Source organism: Acomys minous (assembly GCF_964271855.1).
Source record: "Acomys minous genome assembly, chromosome: 4".
In the NCBI taxonomy this organism is placed as follows: domain Eukaryota; kingdom Metazoa; phylum Chordata; class Mammalia; order Rodentia; family Muridae; genus Acomys; species Acomys minous.
Genome location: NC_140486.1, coordinates 76,270,894 through 76,296,616, shown reverse-complemented (window position 1 = coordinate 76,296,616; position 25,723 = coordinate 76,270,894). Strand labels below are relative to the sequence as shown.

General features: G+C 45.1%; 1 protein-coding gene and 1 long non-coding RNA gene across 6 annotated transcripts in view; one reads left to right on the top strand and one right to left on the bottom strand.

Moving 5' to 3' along the window:
* The window catches only part of NAB1 (NGFI-A binding protein 1), a 40,824-nt gene extending 36,291 nt beyond the window's left edge, over positions 1 to 4,533 (bottom strand). Inside the window, exon 1 of one of the 4 annotated variants that reach the window (XM_084778874.1) lies at positions 4,291 to 4,533. The gene's annotated coding sequence lies outside the window, so the exon portion shown is untranslated. Of the gene's footprint in view, positions 1 to 3,933; positions 4,083 to 4,290 lie in introns of those variants that run through there. The other 3 variants (XM_084778873.1, XM_084778875.1, XM_084778876.1) reach the window with 3 other exon arrangements.
* A 1,491-nt stretch (positions 4,534 to 6,024) lies between these two features.
* Positions 6,025 to 10,504, top strand: LOC311595859. 2 transcript variants are annotated; one of them, XR_014778595.1, is made up of 3 exons: positions 6,025 to 7,073; positions 7,325 to 7,421; positions 9,546 to 10,504. It is a non-coding gene; the product is annotated as an uncharacterized lncRNA (long non-coding RNA). The 2 variants fall into 2 exon arrangements; XR_014778596.1 differs by lacking the exon at positions 9,546 to 10,504 and adding an exon at positions 8,033 to 8,796.
* Positions 10,505 to 25,723: the final 15,219 nt, after the last annotated feature.

Below are 25,723 nucleotides of genomic sequence, written 5' to 3'. Positions count from 1 at the left end.
AGCCAGTTCTAAGGACCCTTCACGAAGATCATTTAGGCAGAAGCACAAGTTTAAGTACTATGCTAAAACAACAAAACAAACAACAACAACAACAACAAAAAACAATGCAATGTGCTACACACAGGGAACTTCAGTACAAAGGGCTGGACCTGGCTCAGGAAACAAGGTACTGTTTGGTTATAGGCACCCTGAGGATAGCAGCAATTACATCTCATTAATCTTTTATTTACCTTTTTTCTCAGTACAGCGTTCTGTGTGAAATACTATTCTACAAGGAAGGCTACGAGCACTTGGGTCAGAACCTCGTCACCAAGAGCATCCCCTTTGTATTTCAGGGGTACTCTCGCAGTAACTTGGTGTCCCCAAAACTGCCAACGAGGCAGCAGCATATACTTCTGCACCCTGCTACTCCTCCTACTATCCTTTCCCCTCTCTCCTCCTCAACATTGCACTTGCATATGCTGCAGACTCCCAAGAAAAGGGCCATTTGCTTAAGAGACCAAAGGATGAAAGCCAAGTGCAGGAAGTACGCATGCTCAGAACTGTAATGCATGTTGTGTATAAAGTCGCTGCCCCCCCCCCAAGTCAGCCTGATTTCAAGAATTTAGGCTCCATCGCGTGAGATCCTGGCTATCACGACCCTTTAACAGATTTATGTCTCTTCTTAAATATCTCCCTTCAATGCTGTAAGAATGACTGCCACATACACACATTTAGCCACTGCGGATACATATATTACACACGTTTTGAGGAGGTCCACAGCAGTCCAGAAGACTCTTTGGGGACTAGAGGGGAACCAAGTGCGGCATCTCCCTGGGGCCTGACTTATCTGTGCACAGAGCCTGAGTTCTCACTTCAAGGTTTCTGAGTTGACAGCAACCTCTTAGAAAACATGGAGTAAGACTCAGTGAAGACCTGGAGGTCACCTACAGATTCCACTAGATAGTCTCTCTCTCTCTTAACATCTTAGATAGTCTCTCTCTCTCTCTCTCTCTCTCTCTCTCTCTCTCTCTCTCATCTCATCTTATCTCAGTAAGATCTGCCACCCAACCCCCCCCCCACACACGAAAATTTAAATATGAAGAGGGCATTGGCCTTACAGCCTCTTAAGTACCAGCAAGTTTCAGAGTGTAGCTTGGAAGTAGAGAGGGCTTGGGAGAAGGGAGCAGTAACCACAGCAAGATGAGACTGCAGAGGCTGCAAAGTCTGGCCTAGGAAAAGAGGAGCCGGTGGAAGGTGCAGCGTTTTTCGTTTCCAATACTAGAATCCAGAACTTAAAGCTAAAAAACTTTCACAGGTGTTTCAGTTCATTCCACGGGTTAGTTAAGACTGCAGCGTGTTCCTGGGTACTTATCAATTCCTTTTGTGTTTCAAGTTCCGAAAGATGTCCTTCGAGCCACTCACTAGGAAGCACGTGGGGGGATGTCTATCCTGTGTGGGGTTTGATTGGTACTGGGGGGTGGGGGTGGGGGGTGGGGGGGTGAGTGGTGGGGTGGGGGGGGGTGAACAGCCAGCATATGCACACACTCCACCATGAGCTACACTCTCAAGCCCAGGGATAATTCTTAAGTCAAGACAATTTCAGGTCTTACTGCTCACACAGCTAGGAATTACACCCTTGGCTTCTAATGAATTCAGGCTAATTTGGGAAAATTAAAGTGTTCTTCTTCCCTATGGATTCTTCCCTCGTTTCTGAATAAAACTGGGAACAGTTTTTTTTTTTTTTTTGAGAGACTCCTTTAAAACTCAATCCAAATAATCAAAGGGTAGGTTTAAATCACATTTATTAAAATGAGAAAAAGGTAAATTGGCCTTACTTATCTATTAAACAACTACACATTAGTACCAAGAGGCAAACGCTGGCATCTCCCATGATGGCTGGGAATACTTCAGCCAATAGAAAGGGCCCTTGGCTGGCATGAAAAGCATCTGGATAGACTGCAGGCAACATGCATACATACATGTCTCACAGTCTCCAGAAGTTCCTCTGTGAAAAGCACGGGCATACCACATAAATTAACATACTTCCCCTAAATACAAAGTGCTGGAAAAATGACACATTATTTGAAAGTGTAACGATATGTTTTAGCTGTGAGAATTCTCAAGATGAAGATTAATGCATTTTCCCCCAGCATCAACTTCTAAAATGTCCTCTTGATCCATTACTAAGATGAGAGTATACTCTATCCCTGCACGAGTGCTGAGCATGTCAGAGCAGAAAGGAAATCGGCACTTAGTATAATAGCCACACTATTCTGCTTCCATCTCAAGGACTCTAAAGAAGCAGCGAAGACAAGAACCAGAGCCAAGCAAAGGAGCGGGCAACCTTACATTATCCTTAAGTGGCTGATTTTCACTCTAATATATTTGCCAAAATCCACAGTGAACTATGTGCCCGCAAGAGAGTTGCGCATTAGCACGATCTTAAATTGTTCATAAAATGGTCACCTTCATGAAAATAACACAAATATATGGTGGCCCTGAGGTATCCAGAACACAGCTTCACGTTCTATCAAGTGAGAACTATCCTTTAAAGAAAAATGCAGCAAAACAGGTTTATTATAATGAAATAGTCAAGGCCTACCTCAAGAACAGATTCTAAGTCACCAGATTAAAAAAAATGTAACATACTTGTTTCCATCTAAAATCTAGAAACAAATTCTTCAAAGGTCTGCCCCACTTCATAATTTCTTCTTTCGAAGCATCTACAGTACATATTTTAATAAACTATGTGTCCTTGAAGTTGAAGTAAAAAGAGATATGAAACACTTTAGTGGATTGTTTAAATAACAAACAAGAAACAAGGCTATAGGGCAGTGGTTGCTACTAACCAGTAACAAAAGAAAAACTTTTAATTTAGCTAAAATTAGGCAATTACATTCATTCACTTATATGATGCAATTTATTAGGCATAATAGCTCACTAAAATTTCCTGTATCAGCCATATCAATCTTGAGAATTTGTCACCTGAAACACAGTCACATCTAAGAGACAGAAGGAAACAATATATCCTATGCGTCGGTGTTTTCTTCTTTCTGGTGTTACTGGTGGGCAGAAGGTTTTTCAGGAGAAAAACTACGCTCAGTAATGGAACGGCAAGCTAAGCGAACTGTTCATGGCAGAAAGGTAAAAAACAAACAAACATCTCCCTAGCACGCTCCTTGAAATTATTTTCTTTCAAGATGTTCTGGTATCTAAACTGGAAACAGGAACGAAGTAGGCTGACCTTGCTGCCCATCTGCAAATTCTCAACAGCGTACTCATTAGTCTCCTTGCACTTATTGAAACAACAGAATTAAATGTCTCAAGCGATGCAAGGTGGAGGAAGAAACCTTCAGTAAGCCGGGTGTGAAAGAGCTGTTTCAATCTTGGGAAGATAGCCTCCACCCAAAACATCCTATACATTCTCCAATTATCTCTTCCCAAAACCGGCAGATGAATTATAAATGTCATAGCCTGTATACTACAAAGAGAATTTTCAAAAACGTGAATATTTAAAAAGGGTAATTCGCTGCAAGTAGCAAACAGCGAAGCATTTCGGATGTGACTAATCTATTTTAAATTCGGTTCCTCTGCTCCTATGCAATCTAATATTAACTATTAAAACTGCCAAAATATTTTTAAACGAGATCCTAAAATCTCCTCAGAGATACTGATCTTTGCACTCCATAAAGTTGGCAGGCACGTCACTGGCAAACCAATCGGCAGTGACAAGTTACTCCAAATCAGCTCTTTTGGATCAAATTGTAAATTAACAGGCACTCCAAAATTTCCCAAGCCTCCCTGAGCCAAGGCATGGTTCCTGCTGGTCGCCCGCTGCAAAACTTGGTCTGCACACCCTACAAACGCACATTCCAGCTCCACTCTGAGAGACTCCTTGCAGATCTCCCGAGTTGACCGTACTTCGACGTTTGTCCCCATAAGGTCACACACCTGCATCCAAAGCTTCTATGTCCTACACGTGTCTGCACATATCCCCACTCAGCCTCAGCAGCTCGGCGAGTCTCTCTGCACCTGGGTGCCAAGTTTCTGAAAGCCACTTCCAAGCAAAACTCTCCTTCCGCTTTGAAAACAGAACTACAGTAGGAAGGGGCGGATAACAGGAAGAAATAGGAGATTCGGCGGCACTTTTAGGAAGTCCCCGATCGCGGCGGAGCTGGCTCCCCACGCGGGCCCGCGAGGGCGCCCTCCCCCGCCTGCCCTCCGCGCCCCCCGCCCGTTCGTTCCCGGCGGCCCCGCGGAGCCACGCGCGCCCGCGCTCCCCTCTCCAACCCAAGGCCCGCCCGGTACCTACGCGGCCCGAGGCTGCGGCGCGCTCCGCGACGACGGCTCAGCCCGGCTCCTGCGGCGGCTGCGGCGGCCGGGACGCCCCCGCGCCCATCGAGGGGGGCAGGGACGCGGTGGGCGCGCGCTCCGTCCCCCGCCCGCCCCGACGGCGCTGGCTCGGCCGCGCGGGCGGAGGCTCGAGCGGAGGCGGGCGGCGGCGGCGGCGGCCCCGGGCGCCCTCCCTCGGCCTCTCCCGCCGCCCCTCCCTCGGCCTCTCCCTCCCCCGCCACCTCCGCCGCCCCCGCCCCCGCCCCGCGCGCTGTCACATCGGGAGATTCCGCTCTTGCTCCATTCGCCGCTCCGGCTCCCGCCCACGCGCGGCCGAGTGACGCAGATCCCGGCGTGGGCGGCCGCGGGGCGGGGGTGGGGGCCGGCGGGGCTGAGGCTCGGCGCGGTCCCGGGGGTGGCCCATTCCCACGGCAGCTGGGAGCGCGCGGGTGGGCGCGCGGGCACGCGGGCGCGGGGAAGATGCCCTGGTGGTGCGGGCGGACAGAGCTGCCTGCCAAGCCCCGCGCCCCGCCAGCCCTAGGGGGGGGAGGGGGGCACTCACAACCCAAGGCGCCCGGCCCGCCCCACCCGCGGGGGAGAAGCTGGCCCCACAGGTGCGGCGCGGTTCCGCCTCGCCTTCCCAACCCTATCCCCACCCTTGCCTGGGCCCGGAGTGGGAAGGGAGGAAAGGGAACCCTCTGGCCTGGTAACTTAAAGTCACCGTATTCACTGTCTGAAAACCTGCCTGTTACTTTACAGTCTATTCTTTGTTGGCTTCCTGTAGGCAAATGACACCACCGGTACTTTAGTCTTGCAGTGTCAAAGTAGAGTTTGTAAGGCACGGTGCAAAAAATTTGAGCTTGGTTTGCATAAACTTTTCTAGCCAAAGAAAGTATTAAAGCACCTCCAAAACTGAAGCTATTGCCAAAAATTTAGGGGAAAAAATGTAAATCTGGTTTTGCCTTCCTTTGAGGGGAAAAAAGAATTCAAGTTTTAATGGTGTGCCCTTGCTGCGATACAGGTAGAATCCTGTTTTAATGTACATATAAAAATCCAGTTTTATATAGGAGACCGTTCCCACTTCCTGGCTGGCCTCCCAGAGTGTGCCTACTTAGTTGAAGGGGATACAAGGCACTCTTTGAGAAGTGAAATTCTTCAAACCACATCTTTATGTTGCAACAATGGCTGGGAGGATAATATTGAAAGAAAAAGACCTTGTTAAATAAACCCATTTTTCTTTTCATAAAAATGTCCTACAAATCAGTGATGTTGATGGAATAAATATATACTTAAATATATAAATGTATACATATATAGTTAAACATATGAATATATATTTAAAATAAGGTATCTTCCCTGTTCATGACAAGTCTGTCTAGAATAGTATTTTAAAGAAATGTGCTTAGTTTCTCAAATTCTTCAGAAGAAATTGCTGCTAGAAGTTTCTCCCCGCCACTGTAGTTGTCAGGATTTATGCAGCTGCAGCCCTGCTCTCCAAGGAGAAAGGTAATTTGGGTGGTTGTCTACTGAGACAATTTCTTGGCTGCTGTGGAAAGGTAGAGGTTAATGTGTAGTCCGGCAATGAAAGCCCTAAAATTCTTCTAATTCCTCACTGGAACCCCGATGATGGTCGGCAAACATTATTGGTTCTGAAACTCTGGGGAAGGGCGGGGGTGGGGGTGGGGTGGGGGTGGGGAGGTGCAGGTTAGTGATTCGTGAACTTGGTGATCTCACCTGCACTGCATAGCCTGCCCTACTAGGAAAGGTGGGATAGCAAACAAGGCAGAGCTCTAGCAGAGCATCTCTCTGTCGTGCTGAAAGGCGGGAAAGACAAGGAAATGTGTCTGCAGCCTGACTGGTAGCTGGTTATTCCTACAGCTAACCGCTCAAGTCCTTCCTTGTTTGTTTTCTGGGCACATTAAATAGTGTGTTCTTCCCACATTAAGAATGGCATTCTGGGCCCACTTGGCTTTGCTTAAATGCCCTACGAGGCCGGGGGAGGTGGTGGGAGGGAAGAAAATGACAGAGGAGATTTTAGGCATCCAGTTCTGTATGGTGACACCGGGGGTCAACGTGACTGCTGAGACACGACTGAGGTATTCACCTGTATGTGAGACAACTTGGAGGAGCAAACACTGATTCTGTGGCCTGCCTTCCCTCCCATCCCTAAGCACCAGCTCCCTGGTCTAAGGGCGGGGTCTCCCCCAGTGGGAGGAGAAAGGATTCAGTCTGTAAGGTAACAATTATGGAGTGGAGTTGTTCTCTGGGAGCGACTGGACAGTGTTAGAATTCCTTGGAGGCAGTCGCAGGCGTTCTAGGAGAACATGGCAACACAAACAGTTCTCCTTGAAATCATGTGGATATCTTTTGTTAAAAAGATCCCTGCAGTGGCTTCATTTCTTCTGGTTTGATTTTTACCATAAATACCTGTATGCCTAAGTTACTCATTTTCTCCAGGACATCTTGTTAAGTGCTAATTAAGTACTAAGGTTAAGTTCTTGAGACACAAATAACAAGTTTAAACCATGTTTCTGTTCCCAGAACTTTTCTATAAAACAATACAAACAAAGAGATCAAAAGAAAGCTAAGGAGCATGATCTGTTTCTCCTTAGTGTTTTATTCCCTACATTCTCTCACAGATGCAGGGACCAGCAACAAGACCCTCCTCGTGGTACTCCTTTGAATCCATGCTACAGTGAAATACAACTAAAGTTCTTTAAAATTTGAGGATCCTGTCCCATTCCACAAAGAGCGTAAAGGTACTGAAATGCCATTTCTAATTGGCAGATGTTTCCGTCTCTTGGTCTCTTGGTCTTTTGTTTACATCTCTCTCTCTCTCTCTCTCTCTCTCTCTCTCTCTCTCTCTCTCTCTCTCTCTCTCTCTGTGTGTGTGTGTGTGTGTGTGTGTTGATGAACAATGGTCAACACATACTAGTTAATAAATATTTGTCGAGTAACTGAATGAAATAGAAAATAGAAACTTACACATGACTTCTTGTGTGCTTTGTAGATGTTCTCAGTATGAACTGTGTTTTGTAACAGAGGAATCGACAATGTATATATCTACTTCTGAGGAAATGTGTAACTCCTTCAATAAAATATCGAGGGTAAGAATATGTTTACAAATACTGTGTAAATTACAATATAATAACATACAAAATGATGCCTGACTGTTGAACTAATTCATATCACATTTTCTGGCACAATTAAAAAAAATTGCAAAGGTTGCTAAATACGCCAAGTTCTGAGCTGCATTTTAATACCATTTGGAAAGTGGCCTAGGAAGTGTTGTCCTTCATCCCTTATTAATTTGCGTTTATCCTTGGGAACACCATCTGCAGATATGCCAGACTTAGTTCCTTATCTCCAAAGGCAGAGGTTCTACAGGCCTGTTTCTCACAACTTAAATCTAGACTGTTCTAAGTTCTGAAACACTTTTTAAAAGAAATCTGAAAGCCCTCTTCTGGACTGTTAGCCTTCATCATTTCCTGATAAAGCTGGTTCGGGAGAAGCTTTTTCTTTCTCTACAGCTAATTTTAACCAATGTGAAATATGTCCTATCATACAGTCAAAGCTAATATTTGTCCTGAAAAAAAAAAAACTCGAAATTTCTCTTCTGAGCTTAGAAATCTTTTATTTATTTATTTATTTTTTTGGGGGGGGTACAGTTTTTGGATATGGGTTGAAAATCAGAAAATAATACAATGTGTGCCATCAGACAGGCCCAGTCAGTGCGCACAGCACAGCTTTGAGGTCAGCCTGGTCTGCAGCAGATGAGGGATGCTGTTTCCCTGTCTTCTCATGGCTTCCTGAGCATGGGAAGCCAGCCCAGAAAAATCACGATTGCCGTGGATGGTGGCGGCGTCAGATAGCAGCAAATTACATGCCGAGAAAATGATTCCCCTTGCACGTCTCCTTCTGTCCTCTGAACGGAGAAATCCAAGTTGGTGCCAGTCTGCCTCTAATCCTCTTACACTTACTAAATTCTGCCTTTAAAAAAAAAGGGGGGGAGAGGGAGATAGCAGGTTGACTTCAGAGACTCTGGCAGGCCTTCCTCTGTAGCTGGAATTTGAAAACATTGTTTCCCTTTTAAGGTTGTCCTCTACTGAGGCAAGCGAAGTTCACTGAAATAAGGGTGTCAAAGTGTCTTTTAAATGAATGTATTTAGGTAAAATAAACCCCAAATGCATACAATGAAACTGCTTGGGTAGGAATGTAAAGTATGAAACTTGTAATTATGAAATGTAAATTATGAAAAACAGTATAAAGTTTTCTTTAAAATTCAAAAATAGAATTGCCAAATTATATATCAATAATCATTGTATGTTACTGGGTATTACTGAAAGACATGAGATCAATGTCAGGGAGATGTGTACGGCAACACCATTTTCACCAGCTGAGGTATGGAATCGTGAAGCGTCTTACCAATGGAAGAGCGAAGAAAATGTGGTATATGCACAATAAATACTATTCAGTTTTAAAGGGCACAAAATCCTGTCATTTGTAGCAACATGCATGAATCTGGAAAACATTATATTAAACAAAATAAGCCAGGCACTGAAAGACAAATATTTCATGATCTCCGCTCGTGTGGCCTCCAGGAAAGCTGATCCCGTTGGAAAAGCATACGGCAGTTACTGGGAGCTGGGTGAGGAGCCATGCGGAGAGGTCGGCTAAAAGGTATCAGGCTTCCATAAGGGAAGAAGAGAAATCTGGGAGATTTGCTCTAGAACTTGGTGACAGTCTTAGCAAGATAATATAATCTTGAAAATGTTTCCACCACAAAAATGGTAACTGCTAAGTAATAGGTCTGCCACTTAGTTAGATTTGACCATCCCATTGTGTGTGTGTGCTAGACTTCAAAGCATATTTTAGGGCCTGAAGAGGTGGCTTAATAAGTAAAGTACCTGCTGTGCACACCCGTTTTATTTCCTGTGGCTGTGACAAAATACCCTGACAAGAGCAGCTGAGGGGTAGAGTGAGTAGTGTCCCGTTGCTGGGAACTGGAGGCTTCTAGGGCTTGCAACGGCTTGGACATGTCATATCCACATCCAGGAAGCAGAGAACAGCAAATGGTTCACTCATCACACTTTCTCCATCTTGTACAGTGCAGGAACAAGCCCAGGAAATGGTGCTGTCCACTTTTAGGATAACCCTTCTTATATCAAGCTACCTAACCAAAAGAACCCTCCCAGGCAAGCCCAGGGGCTAACCTACGTTGTCCCTCACAGGTGCATCGAGAGGCTTGTCCCAGGTGATTAACGCCACCATCACACGGGGGCAAGTTTGAGGACCAGAGTGTGAATCCCAGGATCCCACCTAAAAGCTGTGCACTGTAGCACTCATTTGTAAATCCAGTGTTCCTACAACAAGATGGGAGGCAGAGACTGGAGACGCTGGAAATTCATGGATCCAAAAGCTGCTTATGCGAACAATCAGTCAAGAAATCCTTCCTCAAACAAGATGGAAGGGGAGGACTAGTACTTGAGATTATTCTTGGGCACACACACACACACACACACACACACACACACACACACACACACAGCATATAAAGTAAATATGGACACACACACCATGTAAAGCAAATATACTGAGCATGCTTGGGATATTATGTATCAATCTAAAATTCAAGTTAGTAAATATTTTAATGATAGAAGAAAAATAAATATAACCCTGTCTTAGGGTTTTATTGCAATGAAGAGACACCGTGACCAAGGCAACTCTTACAAAGGAAAACATTTAATTGGGGCTGGCTTACAATTTCAAAGGTTAAATCCATTTATTATTGTGGTGGGAAGCATGGCAGCGTGCCGACAGACATGGTGCTGGCGAAGGAGCTCAGAGTTCTACATCTTGATCTGCAGGCAGCAGAAGTGAACATATCTGGGAATAGGCAACCTCAAAGCCTGCCTACACGGGTGACGCACTTTCTCAAACAAGGCCACACCCACTCCAAGCCCACACCCCCTAATAGAACCTATGCCTATGCCTATGGGCCAAGTATTCAAATACATGAGTCTATGGGAGTCATTCCTCTTCAGACCACCACAATCACCCACTGTAACACTTTATAAGCATGACTCCCTTTGATCTTTGCTTGCACTGGGAACCATACACTGCCATTCTTATCATCATCTGTTGTAAACGAGGAAATTGAGGGGGGACCACAGATATGGCTTAGTTGATATTGTGTTTGCATGAGGACCAGAGTTTGAGTCCCCAAACCCCTCCTTATCTTAAAAAGCAAGGTGCAGGCCTCATACATGTGGTCTCATTACTGGGGAGGCAGAGACAGGAAGACTTCCGGCATTTGCTGACTAGCCAGATAAGCGAAATGTAAGAGCTCCCGATTTATAGCAAGACACTCTGTCTCAAAAATAAGGTGGAAAGAGTGGAAGGAAGAAACCCAGATTTGAACTGCAAACACGAGCGCGCTCACGCACGCATGCACATGCACACACACAAAGAGGAGATCACAATGCTGAGTATTGAAGTACTAAATCCCACAAGGTTTCTCAGAGCCCATGTCTCTACCGTTAAACCACGGGGCCCAGAAATATCAAGTCATTGCCAGAGATTTCAGAAATGCCAATTTACATGTTTCTGCTGTCCTTTCAGGTCCAGATGCACCATCCGCAGCCAGGACAGTTCACAACAGCTTCTGCATCCCTACAGTGGGCCACTGCGCTCAGCTGTGGCCCATGGGGAAGATTCACAGTCACTTGAGCATTAGTTGCTGCGTTGGTGCTCAGCTTCCTAAAAAGCTAGTCCCTGAGGAGAGGACCCATGCTGTGCCTTGTTCTGTGGCATTCAGCAAGCACACAGTTGAATGTTTGCTTTTATTCATTAAGACACTTTGGTGACCAGTGCATTTTTAAAACCAAGGAAGTCTTGGCCCCACCCCCACCCCCTACCTCTCACCCCCCCCACCCCCCTGCCAGGGATGGCTTAGCAGTTAAGGACATTGGCTGCTCTTCCAGAGAACCCAGTTTGATTCCCAGTCCCCACATCCCAGTCCCAGTGCTAGTCCCAGTTCCAGGAGATCCAACACCCTCCCACAAGCATACATGCAACCAGAAAAAACACCAATGCAGATGAAATAATTTTTTTTAAAAATCTGAACTGTAAAGCTAAAATTCTTTTAAATGAAAAAATAGGGAAGATGGTGGCTCAGATGTCTGAGTGAAAATCACACTGAAAGAGTTCTAATGTATTGCTTTAGAAAGATTTGTCTAAAATGCTTCAGTGACTCAAAACAGAAGAGAGCATGGCAGATCTTGAACGTTCTTGAAGGAAAGTAACCTTACGGACGGTGACCCACAAGGTCTAGTGTCAGCGTAATTCCATCATCATCTGTCACTGCCGTCTACTGGCTCCGTACGTAACGAATTTTCCACTTTGTGTGCTGATGATCCTGCAGCTAACTGAGTCATACTCAACATTCATATGGCCAGAAATGTAATTCAGATTTTCTTTATTTTGAAATATAAAATTTAAAACTTTAAAAGTATATTGAGAATTAAATAGATTTTTGAAAACTTACATCTCTTTCAAGTATATGGAGAGTATTAAAAGTTTTCTAGAGATAAATTAAGGTTTGTTATCTTTAATAAGTAAAAGATAAGTATAATAATTGATGAATTTAAGAGTCATAAATCAAGAAACAGCTTCTTTGCTAAACAATACCAAACAAATTAGCATGTGTTGCATTTTATTACAAGGTGCTATAGAATTTTAAAGGGTAAAGGACTATAAAGTTCCCCTACTTCAACCTCCTTCAAATATTCAAAGTACATTGAAATACCTTGCAGAAAGTAAGTATTAAAGTAATTTTGGTTTCCTGTAGTTTCTTTGTAAGTGGCGGTATTGAACTCTCAATACAAAGCCAGGAGGAATACAAGCAAACAAATGAAATGGTTAGATTCTCAGGACAGACTACAAACGCTTATAACATGCACGGGGAGTTATTCTGTTATAGTGTTTGGGGGAACTATGCAGGATCTTAGAATTCATCTGACCTCTATAGCTATGGCAATGTATATTAGACACTGCTAATCTAAAGAGCTGGAAACAATACTTGGCAGTCTGAGATTGCTTCAGGCATCTTTCACTTGCCCGTTAGTCTTTGGCCTTTTGCTCCTCAGCGTTCCTGGATGCTCTTCTTTGCCTGATTTGCTGAGACTAGCATCCTCTGCCTGCTTTCCCGATGGGTCTCACTCAGTACGTAGGCACGTAGGCATGCAGCAGCAAAGGACACAGCTGGAGTACCCGGTTAAGCACTCCACAAGGGTAGGTAGGAAGTCCTGTTTCTTTCCTTTCCTTGACAAAAATGTGTGACTCAGCAGTTAAAATAAGCCCCCCCCTCCTGCCCCACCTTTTTTTCTGCCCCATAAAAGGAACAGAGAGACACGGGGCGGGGCTTTATGAAGTAAAGTATGAGTTGGAGAAAGGTGAGGGGAGGCAGGGCACAGACAAAGATTCCCCTGTGCTTAGAGGAAGCTGCCTGAAGCTGACTTGAAGAGGTGAAAAATCACAGAAAAGCTCCGAACACAGTACTCCCTGAGGAAAACTACAGAAAAGATGGAGACCAAATCCTGCTAACTCCCATTCCCCCTCCCCCGCCCCCACCCTTCTGAGAGAGCCACAGAACTGTGCTCCAGGCCTGGGCAGAGATGGGGTCGAGCCTAGACAGTGAATAACAGAGGTTGGCTTGAATAATGGAAGATCCTCAGAGAGAGGGGTCTCAGTGTTTCCACTGGCCTGGAAGAGGTCGTTTATGAAGTTCAGGTGTCACAGGCAAAGGAAGAGGTCTGGGAAAGAGCTCAGTTGGTAAGGTCCCGGTCTGAAAGCATGAGGCCTGAGTTCAGGACCCCAGTACCACGCCATGTGTAACCCCGCGCTGGGGAAAAAGAAAACAGGACAGATCCCTAGGCTGACCAGTCAGCCTAGTCGAACTGATGAGCTCCCAGTTCAAGAAGAGACCTTATCTAAATACAATAAGACGGGGAGGGATGTGGATCACTGATGTCTACTGTCACAGAGGTGCGTGAATGAGCGCATGCGCAAAGCCCTAGGCAGATGCGCTGAATGCTTTGACTAGCCTAGTTAGCATCGGGGCTGCTTGAACATCCAAACAGATACCAAAAAATCGAGTGTTCATACTGATGACTCAGGTCAACTGTCACAACAAATTAGGAGGCGACACTTTAAAAGGACAGTGCACATATTCTACATATACCCGAAACTACTAAAAAAAAAAAAAAAAAAGAGCACTGAAGGTGGCTCTAGTCACGTATCATGGCATTTTTAGAGTTTGTACTTATCCAGGCTTATCTAATAATAATACGTTAATATGTGCCAATACTATGTGAGCGTCAGTGTGTGTGTGTGTGTGTGTGTGTGTGTGTGTGGTGTGAGATAAGGTCTCACTGTAGCCCCAGCTGACCGGAACATAGACTTAGCTGATCTCCACTTTGTTCGGCTCCTTCTGCCCAGCTTTCTACGTGCTGGCAATGTAGTGGGCACCACACCTGGCCCAGTGGTAAAATAATGTTAAATAATGTTAAAATAATTTTTCTGTTTTCTATGTACTGTTTTATTTTTCTTTCTACTGTAGGAAAATCTCTAATACTGGCAAAAATTCTCCTTAAGTACAATATCACAAATGTATTGGTGTTGGAGAGCTTGAAGACTTTTAGTAGCTGATAAGAAGTAAAGCACCTGTTATAAGGGCAGTTCGGCAAGTTGAACCACTGTTTCAAAGTGTTCTTAAGATTTAATCCAACAGGCCAACTTCCAGAATATTACTCCAACTTCATAAATATTTAAAATAGGATATTTATCACATTATAAAATGGGAAATCCAAAGCATCCAGAACAATGAGTTGGTTAAATCCTTTATATTACTTCTTTTTTTGTTTTGTTTTGTTTTGTTTTTTTGTTTTTTTGTTTTTTGAGACAAGGTCTCTCTGTGTTAGCCTTGGCTGTCCTGGAGTCACTTTGTAGACCAGGCTGGCCTCGAACTCACAGCGATTCGCCTGTCTCTGCCTCCCGAGTGCTGGGATTACAGGCATGCGCCACCACGCCTGGCTTAATAAGCAATTTCTCTATTAATTGCTCAGAATACATCACTAAAGTAAAAGTGGAACAGCAAAACAAGTGAATTCTCTGCCCCACACAACATGAGAGGGTGTGCTGGCTAGCTTTATGTCAACTTGACACAAGCGAGTGTCATCTGAGAGGAGGGAACCTCAATTGAGAAACTGCCTCCATAAGATCAGGCTGCAGGCAGGTCTACAAAGCATTTTGAACTTTTTGATTACTGTTGGAAGGCCCAGCCCATTGTGGTTGGTGACACCCCAGGGCTGGTGGTCCTGAGTTCTATTAAAAAACAGGCTGAGCAAGCCATGACGAGCAAGCCACTAAGCAGCATGCCTCTGCATCAGCTCCTGCCTCCATGTTCTGGGCTGTTTCAAATTCCTGCCTTGGCTTCATCTCAGTAGAGCATGATTCAGGAATATATAAGCCAAAGAAATTCTTTCTTCCCCAACTTGCTCTTGGTCATAGGTGTTTCTTTACAGCAACAGTAACGCTAGCTGTGACACCAGGAACTTATCAAATGTTAGAAACTGTAATCAGGTGATGGATGATGGCATTTTGTTTTCCTCTTAATATTCTTTTAATTTTCCACTGTCTTTTTTTTTTTTTTTTTTTTTTTTTTTTTTTTTTTTGGTTTTTCGAGACAGGGTCTCTCTGTGTAGCCTTGGCTGTCCTGGACTCGCTTTGTAGACCAGGCTGGCCTCGAACTCACAGCGATCCGCCTGCCTCTGCCTCCCGAGTGCTGGGATTAAAGGCGTGCGCCACCACACCCGGCTCAATTTTCCACTGTCTTAACAGCAGACATGCGTTAGGTTGAGAAACAAGGAGAATTTAAAATTTAACTAAGATCTAGCTTCAGAAGCAGGTTATAGTGAAAAGTGAAAATAGTTTTATATTCATGAACTCTTTGAGAAAGCAACAAAAGTCAGGAGTTTCTTCAGCAAGTGTATATTAAACACTTAGTAGGTACAAATGTGTATTAAGTAATTAGTAGGTGCAAATGTATATCAAACACTTGGTAGGTCATCAGTCCCACAGAACTACTATCATAAAAATCTGCCATCACTCTTTCCTCCATCTCTCTCTCTCTCTCTTCTCTCTCTCTCTCTCTCTCTCTCTCTCTCTCTCTCTCTCTCTCTCTCTCTCTCTCTCACACACACACACACACACACACACATATAGAGCTTGCTTGAACAGCTTTAATTTGGTGTCATAAGTAGTCCTTTCTTCCTTTTTAACCATTCAGCTATGTCTCTGAATGCATCTCCAAAGACTTACAAAGACTCCAGGCTTTTGTGTTTCACGAGGATATCAGATGAGCACCCACACCCTACCATCAATAGAAGTGACATCTGGACAAGCTATTCACCTGCAGAAAGCCAGACAAACAATGCTGGTCATGTACCACACAGGACCTGCCCACAGACCACTATGGTTCTTCTTCGGGGAAAACAAGAGCCACTCCCTCTGAGACTGTAGCTTTCGGTCTCAGCAGTTCTTTCATTTTATGTCAACCATCTCCTGAAAGTACCAGCCCCAGTTCATCCTGATAGGCAGACTTTAGGCCACCCCACACCCTGCCTGGGGGTGAAACCACTAGCATTGGCTTTCAGACTTGTGCAGTAGAAAGGTGTGAACATACTGACTGCTCACTGGTGCATTTCAGTGTTGACTTCAGTTCTTTTCTGGCTATTTTCCTCGCATTGCCCTCCAACCTCAAGATCTACCCAACAGCAGAGTTTCCTTGGTGTCAGGGCTGTGGACAGAGCTGTAAAGTTTCCCATGGCAGGCTGCCCAGAGCCTTATTACCCTGATCTTAGGGGCACCCCGCTGCAGCACAAGGCCCATCTGTGTGTGCACTGTCGCCCTCCACTCCTACTCACACATACTGTGCATGGGTAGCAGTTAACACATTAGGCTCAAGAAGTAGGCAGGTCACTGTTTTACGAAGTGGCATTTCTCAGTCAAGAAGCAGACAAGCAGAAACACATGAGGATAATTTAAGGCGGGACAGGATGTAAAACATCAGACACCCCAGGCTTCCCACACAGCACGGGAATCTGCAAGTAGGAGTCCTCTCTAGGCAAAAAAGGAAGAGCATAGAGCTGCCGCCAGGACACTCCCACTGGTCTTCCCCGGGCTGCCCTCTGCTCTGGCAGTGCTCTGGGCAGCATTAGCAGCTCACCCCTCCCTGCTTTAAGCCCTCACTAGCTTCCGCCTTCTTCTCAGGCAGCTGGTGTGCTCCTAAAGTCTCAAGCTTGTTTCTTAACATGGAAGAACATGATCAGATCTAAACATACCGAGAGGTGTTAAGGTTTCTGTGTGCCGCCTTCCAAAGCTGCTTCTACCTGGAGATTATTCATTTCTTCAGCAAGTGATGGCCAGCTAAGGGACACACTAACCTCTATGTATAAGAACAACAACAATAGCATAAAACCCAAACAAATAACTTCCATAATTCCAGGTCTAGAAAGGGGAATAAACAAGCAAATAAACAGTTTTTTTCTAAGACTGATGGGTCTGTCTTGGCTGTGGCAGAATGAGGCATGTCATCCAAGTCCTTACGGGAGAATGCCAGTCACACAGGCTTGAAGGATGGACCTAATGGATGTAGGGAGTGCCCATGTTGCTCAGCGGCGACAGGAGCAGAGGCAGGGAAGTGACACAGCAGTGATGATGCAAGTGGAGTCGATCGCAGAAAGAAACGTGCCTTCTTCTAAAGGACTTGAGAAGGAGATGTAAAGAGGGTAGAAGATGAGGTTGCCAGACCAGATTCTGCACAGGCTCCGTGTGACTCAGGGTGCAGTGGGGGCTTTGTGGTTTTGGCTCTATTTCTCATGAATTTTGCATGCAAGAAGTCCCGGGTACATCAGACATCAGGTCAGCAGATACCTCCAGCAAAGAAGGAGGTGAGTGGAAAGGCATTGGCAGTGCTGGCGAGACTCACAGTTGGTCTGCACTTTAGGTATATGCTCACGTTGTAATCATATGGGTTTCGTATGTTTCTTGTTGTGTTATATACACCCCAATAAATAAGAAAATAAAAGTTAAGAAAACAGAAAGCCAGCACAGACTCTGGGACTCACTAACAGACACGGATTAATCATATGTAGCCTGGGACTGAGGAACCTACTTTTATTTATCTATTTCTTTGCTTCCCTCCATGTTGCCCAAGCTGATCTGAACATGCGGGCCCTAGCGCTCCTCCCAGGCCAGCCTCCTGAGTGACAGGATGATGAGTGTGTGCTACTGTATTTGTGGAATCTGAAAAACAGTAACCTTAGAGCAATGGTTCCTAGCCTGTGGGGCGAGACCCCTTTGGCAAACCTCTGTCTCCAAAAATATTTACATTATGGTTCGTGACAAAAACAAAATTACAAATATGAAGTACCAATGAAATAATTTTATGGTCGGGGCTCACCGCAGCATGAGGAACTGTATTAAAGGGTCGCAGCATTGCGAAGGTTGATAGTCCCTGGTCTAGAGCATGTAAACAGAGGGGTCCCCCAGCCTACACTGTGGGGACAGGGATGATGGAAGCCACAAGGATGTGCAAGTAAGATATTAAGAACAAGGAGATGCCCATTCAAATGTGCAGGCCAGGAGAGCACAGCTCATGATTTCACTCCCTGTTGGCACTGTCAGGCTTTCATCCCATTACTTTTGTGTTTTTTAAAAATATGAGGCAAATATGTTGCTAATGACTAAAATTCACAATGCATGTTTTTGAGTTGCACTTTGGAGTTTTCTTAAGCGTGAAAATATTTTACCCAGACACATTAATTTGTAGTGACTGATTTAGGACAGGAACAAGCCCCTCAGGTAGACGCCGTGACAACAGCGGCTTTCTAGAACCGTTTGTAGGTAAGAGCACTCTCAGCCTGCGAGGACGGAGATGTGCTCAGTGGTGACTGGCGTGCATGGACACAGGGAATTCCTTCGCCTGGGCCCCTGTTTAATCAGAGGGATCTTTTTGTGCCCTAAGAATCCAACATGGTGTTCTCCCAGACTGGAGTCCCTATGGAGAAATTGACAGCTTGTGTTGCAGCATTAAACGCAGAGAAGAGGAAGCCATGCTTGTCCTTAGATGAAGGAGAAAGCCTGAAACTCTAATGTAACAATTGTACAGATTTTCCCCTTCGCGTATAGTGAAGAACCAGAGAAATGCCATGAGATTTTCAGTTGCCACAGTTATAACTTTTGTGTGAGCAAAGTGCATCTATTCAGCATGTCGGCAAAATAAAGATTTATAACTCAAATGTTAAGGGAGACACCATACATACTATAAAGCCCTATGAAGGTTAGTTCGATAGTACTGCTTTGGCGTACAATTTGGCACTAGTTAGTCAAGTTGGCTACATATTTTTATAATATTTTGATCCAGAAATTGCATTCATGAGTTTACATTGCTCTTCCTTGACTTGTGCCCAGAGAGCATGTGCCAGAATATTCACAGTAGCACTGGGTACAGCACTGAACACAGCACTGAGTATAGCACTGAATACAGCACTGAGCACAGCACTGAGTACAGCACTGAGTATAGCATTGAACAAAAGCACTGAGAACAACACTGAGTATAGCATTGAGCATAGCACTGAGCACAGCACCGAATACAGCACTGAGCACAGCTCCAAATACAGCACTGAGCATAGCACTGAGTACAACATTGAGTATAGCACTGGGAGCAACTGGCATTTGATAGGAATATTCACAGATAAATTGTGAAATTTATGCTGGATGTAGCTGTGAAAAGGAATGAAATTGAAGATGGAAAAATTTCACAGAAAAAATATTGAGTAGAAAAGCAGTTAGAGATGAGTGTGCAGGATTTATTTACACTCATATTAAAAATGTGTAGTGACCATTGTATAGGAAACTACCTTGTTGCCATGGTAGCCTGTAAATACAATAACAAGCAAGACATTCAGTAGATCACAGAACAGAAAACCTTAAGGACCAAAGCAAGATGTTCAAAGCACATGGCCTATTGAGTCAATTAAAGCCTACTATGAGAGCATATTGAGTAAGCTCGCACAATTGAGATGCTATTGGAAGAATGGAAAACTGATCCGAACTACTTGGTTCTGGCTCTGTCAGCTTTCCTCACAGCCCTTCTCTGAGGGTGCTCTCACTCACAGGGTCAGAGTCGAACAAGTATCTGTAGGCTTCGGTTCCTCAGGTCAAAACCCACACGGGCTCTACAGCCTTCGGGTCAGCACTTGGCTGACAGAGCTCAGCAGTCAGCCTCATGAGCAACCGTGATTATTCGCAAGCCGGTGCAGAGAGTGTGAGGAGCCAGCAGCTGGCCAGCGAAGGACCTTGAACATCTCCAGTGTTTATGAACGTTGAGTGATTCAGGACCTCCTGCGCATTTCAGGTGTCACAACCGACAGGTGCCCCTCGCTTTTCTCCTCTCTAACTATGCTTCTCGCATAGGTGTGTTCTGTATGTGTGTCTGAAAACTTCACACGCCTGACTGACTCTCACTTGAGTAGCTTATGAGTTTTGCCTATATAAGCTACGTTAATTTTTAGATCCATTTTCTCCATTTGTATTTCTCTTATTTTAGTAGAATGAAAGTCTTTAAATTCAGTATATATATATATTACAAGTACCTGTGAAATACACTTACAATAAAATAAATGTTTGGAAAGAATTTAAGATCTGGCTAGCCTTAGAGATGCAAAGGGCTGTGTTCCATATGTGAAATAGAGCCATCTAGTATATGGGTAAGGTATCACCTCTCAGTGTGGATGGTGAGTTTATGGGTATTTCTTATATTCCTTTTGTAAGTTTTGTGCATCAGCTTCTTCTAATTGCAAGTGATGTTTGAAAGGATACAGTACATGGGGTTGGAGAGATGGCTCAGAGGTCAAGAGCACAGACTGCTCTTCCAGAGGTCCTGAGTTCAATTCCCAGCACCCACATGGTGGCTCACAAACATCTACAATGTGATTTAATGCCCTCTTCTGTCATGCAGGCAGAGAACTGTATACATAATGAATAAATAAATCATAAAAAGGAAATGATACAGTATGTAGATCTTCCCTTGTAATAAGTACTTGATTATAAGGAGCCAATTAACTTTAAGGCACATATTTTTGTGATCTTTGTTATGTATTCAATATGAGTGATAAGCACTCATATATGAAGATTTCTGTGCACTGATCTTAGAAAACCACTTCTAACTGTTGTCTGGTTTGCCTAAATTAAGGTTTGTTTCCGGAACAAATGAACTTTGCTGTACTGTCAACACAGACAGTGTGGTTGAACACTCAACATGATCACACATATCCTGCGAGAGGCATTTCCACAGTGGAGTGGAGTTAGGCTGTGTGCTGGCCCACTGTGTTCCAATCTGTCATCTGCTTGGATCTGTGAGTGTCTTGGAAGACACTTTCTTCTTCCTCTAGAAAGGCGGCCGTCATCCAACATAATCAGAAGAATTCATGCCCACCATGTGACAAAAATTCTTGAGATTTTGTAGCTGATGGTCACGCTTGGCCTCTTGAATCCTAAACAAATAAAATCTGCAAAGTGACACTGTCATTTCTCAATACTGCAGTTTAAATGGAGAGCTGCTAAAGGCAGCTCCATCCTGTGACCCAAGGGACACGTGACTTGTCAATGTTAGAATTCTTGTCTCTTCAGGCAGTGACAGCAGAGTCAGGTGTGGTGTAGAAAGATGCGCTGTACCATTCTGAAACAGACTAGCCCCTTTAGTTCAGCTGTTTCACATTTGTAGTTCAGATTCATGATATTTAAAAGAAGTATGTGACTGTTCTGTGTGGTCAGACAACCGACGCTGTTGGTGTCCATGCCTTAAGCTCCCTGAAGCCAGGATAGAGAGGGGACCTTCACTCTTTTTTCTCTGTAAAGCCGTTTTCCTTTTTCTTCTCAAATGCTGGCAAGATCTGCAGACCTGTTTTCAGTGTTGGGCCATCCAGCCCCAAACACTATGCTCAGTCCAGATGAACACCCCTACATAGATGCTGCTGCTGGGAAGAGTGCAGTGTCTGTTGTGTGGCACCGAGGAGGCCCCTCCACATTTGGAAAACTGCAGACTTGCTGGTTGCAGTCACAGGCAGCTCTGTGTCCCTGGGTCTCAGGTTCACTTTCTAGAAGCCAGGACGCTGCTCTCTGGCCTCTCCTTCAAGAAGACCCCAAGATCACACAGTAGAGGTATCTAACCCCGGGTCCTCTCCTCTGAGATAGTATGGAAATCTGTAAAATGGGAAAACAGAGGAAATTGGGTGGATCAAGGCATCCAGGCTGCAGTCCCTTGGTCTCCAGATTGGCTTTGGCACTATGGTTGACACCCAGAGGCCAGTAACAGGGCAGCTGGCAACCAGAGCCTGGGCTGGTCAGGTCCAGAAAGACCAGGCAAGAGAAACAGCAGGGTGCGAAGGCGGGACTGGCCAGGTTCCCACAGTCTGCGGAGCTCTCATTAGCCTGGCACAGAGATTGAAAAATGTACGTCTCCATCTATTTCTGGCTTTTAAATGTGTGAAGGAAACACGTTGCTTTATTATTTTATTTTTGTAAAGTTGAAGACAGAGGCAGATGCCCCTAGAGCTCTAAAGAGTCCTTGCACATCGTTGGAAGGAAAAAATATCAAGGACAACTAGGTCATCCCCTCTAACTCTGCTGGAAGAACATTGGCAAGGAAAGGAATTGTCAGCACTGGTAACTAATGAAGATGTGGCAAATAAAATCAGGAAAGACGTCAGCAAATAGTTTAAATAAAAATTAAGAAAAAACTATGATGTCTTGGTGTAACGTGGATGTTAATATTTGTTAAATGCAAAGTGACAATAGATATAAATAGCCTTTTAAAATTCAGTTAAGAAACAAACACAGAGGGGCTGGAGAGACGGCTCAGAAGTTAGGAACACTGACTGTTTTTCCAAAGGTCATGAGTTCAAATCCCAGAACCACATGTTGGCTCACAACCATCTATAATGAGATCTGTATGCATAATAAATAAATCTTAAAAAAAAAAAAAAGAAACAAACACAGACGTTCTCTGATAGAGGTGTTTGGAAATCTTAAGGCTTAATCTCTGTTTGTGAACGCCAATGAGAGAGCAAGTTAAGAACTAAAGAAATCTGGAAAAACAAAAAGACAGTACCCACACACCAAGTGTATCCCTGAGGGGGTTGTAATTATAAATTTAACTTCAGCTATAGAACAAGGCGGAAAAAAAAACACAAAGCAAAATGCCATGACATTCATTTACTCAAAAAATATTTCTGAATATGCAATATGTAGCAGTCACTGTGTTAGCCACAAGGAACTGCATTACAGGTGAGGAAAGTAGGTTCTGTGGCTGCAGTGTCCCTACCCAGGCTCTGTGCTATGCAGGGGCAATAGAATCAAATATAAAAGGCGGGGGCACCAAATAGATTTGTTAGTATGAACATTTTTTTTTCTTTCTCCATTTTGTGCGTGCGTGCGTGCGTGCGTGCGTGCGTGCGTGTGTGTGTGTGTGTGTGTGTGTGTGTATGTACACGTGCGTGCATGTGGAAGCCCAAAGTCGATGTCAGAAATCATCCCCCATCACTCTTTAACCACTCACTGAGGCAGGGTCTCTCAATCAAAACCCGAGCTTGCTGATTTGCAAGACCGCGGACTCTGGGATCGCTGTCTCTGCCTTCTAAGGCTGGACTTGCAGGTGGACTGCCACGCCTACTTGTTATTTATTTGGGTTCTGTGTATCAGACCTCTGGTCCTCATGCTTGTACAGGAAGCTCTTTGACCACTAAACCATCTCTCCAGCCTTGTCCGCTTATTTTTTTGTGCACATGTTGGGCGCATGAGTGTGTACATGTGGGGATGCATGTCCAGGCCTGATGACAATCCTGAGCATCCTTTTGCAGGAGCCTTTGCCTTTCTTTTGAGAGGCCTCTCCAAGTGGGCTAGGCTGGCTGTCAAGCCTCTGCATCGCTGGGATTGTGATCCCTTTCTCCAGGGACCCCGAATACCTAATCAAGGGTTCATGGTTGTGTGGTGGCTGAGCTCTCCCCAGCTCCTGAACGTTTATTTTAAATTACAGAAGCCAGGGCCTGTGCTGTTGTGTAAACAAAACCATTGCTATTCCTTTTGGCCTCTGGTTTTACTCTCTGGGGGGAAAAAAACCCTAATCATTTCTTACCATAAGATCCTATTCTTGCTCTCAAATTGTAATGACATAACGCACACAGACAGTAATCTGTCTCAAAATGGATTCGGAACTCTACCTCAGCATCCCTGTGCTTCTTTGGAAATGAAGCAGGAAGTTGAGTGCAATTTTTCAAAAGCCGAGGCCCAATTTTCAGTCTCTAATCCAGTTTTCTCAGGAAGTGTTAGCCATGTGACTCCTATTACCATAAAAAACAGTTGTATTGTGTGATGCTGACCATCTGTTTGGGCTATGGCAGACACACTGGGAAAACCCAAGATAATGGAGTTCAGCTATTATCTGAGGAAGGCGATGGGTGGCAGCAGCCACTTCAGCAGCTGCCGCTGGAGGAACCATCTGTGCCTCACGCCCACCTGGGCTGCACATACGCTTATGGGTAACTGCGTCCCCTGGCTGTCCCACCTGAGGTCATACTGCACTATGGCACAATGCCTGCCACCCACGGAGGTGTTGTGACAATTGCTGAAGTAAATGCTGTAAAGCACTGTGAACAATTTGAAAGAAGGGTGCTGCTTAACTACCAAAAGATACACCCACAGGTGCAGCATTTTTAAAAAAAAATTTAATTCTTAACATGGTAATAGAAAAGGGCATCCCCGGACTTCACTTAAATTCCTGCATGTGTCATTGCTTTTTATACTCACTAACTTTTCAATTAATGACCATTTCCAGGCTATTAACCTACCACTAAGAGGAAGGTGTAACACTTTGGTAATTACATGGCAAGACTCTGGATTGAATGTGTCCTTCCAAAGTCCATTTGTTAAAACTTGATGCCTCACACTGGATGCTGTGATGGTGCCCCCACACTGGATGCTGTGATGGTGCCCCTGCACTGGATGCTGTGATAGTGCCCCTGCACTGGATGCTGTGATGGTGCCCCTGCACTGGATGCTGTGATGATGCCCCCGCACTGGATGCTATGTTGGTGCCCCTGCACTGGATGCTGTGATGGTGCCCCTGCACTGGATGCTGTGATAGTGCCCCTGCACTGGATGCTGTGATGGTGCCCCTGCACTGGATGCTGTGATGGTGCCCCCGCACTGGAAGCTGTGATGGTGCCCCTGCACTGGATGCTATGTTGGTGCCACCGCACTGGATGCTATGTTGGTGCCCCTGCACTGGATGCTATGTTGGTGCCCCCGCACTGGATGCTATGTTGGTGCCCCCGCACTGGATGCTGTGATGGTGCCCCTGCACTGGATGCTGTGATGATGCCCCTGCACTGGATGCTATGTTGGTGCCCCTGCACTGGATGCTATGTTGGTGCTTCCGCACTGGATGCTATGTTGGTGCCCCCGCACTGGATGCTGTGATGGTGCCCCTGCACTGGATGCTGTGATGGTGCCCCCGCACTGGATGCTGTGATGGTGCCCCTGCACTGGATGCTGTGATGGTGCCCCCGCACTGGATGCTGTGATGGTGCCCCTGCACTGGATGCTGTGATGGTGCCCCTGCACTGGATGCTGTGATGATGCCCCCCCCCACACACACACTGGATGCTGTGATGGTGCCCCTGCACTGGATGCTGTGATGGTGCTCCTGCACTGGATGCTGTGATGGTATTAGTAGGTAGGGCCTTCTGGAGGTCATTGGGTCATGGAGGCAGAACTTTGAGTCAGTGTTCTGATTAAGGGGTCCCCAGGCAGCTTGAGAGGACACAGAGGGAAGACCGTGTCTGTGAACTAGGGAGTGGATCCTCATCAACTCTTCCTGCACCTTGCTCTTGGGCTTCTCTGTCTTCAGAGCAGCTAGAAGTCAAGGTTGGCTATTTCACTGTCTCACTGTTTATTGCAGTGGACGGAGTCACTATGTTTTTCAAGGAACTAATGCTTTCATTAACTCCCTAATGTGGAATAATTTTTCAGAGAAGTGCTGGGTGTCTAGAGGACCTCTGTTATTTTATGACAAGAATGACTTCATTCATGGTTCTTGTCTGAATCTAGATCACCAGACCATGGAATCACATCAAAAGCATTATCTGCATCTATTTGGCTTGATGATTTTCTTTAAAGTCAAGAAAGAATGGATGGAGGACTAGAGAGGGAGGGAGTACAAGCTTACCAACACACAGGCTGACAATGTTTTAAGTCCTAGCCCATCACAGATGAATCGCTGTCAGCAGTT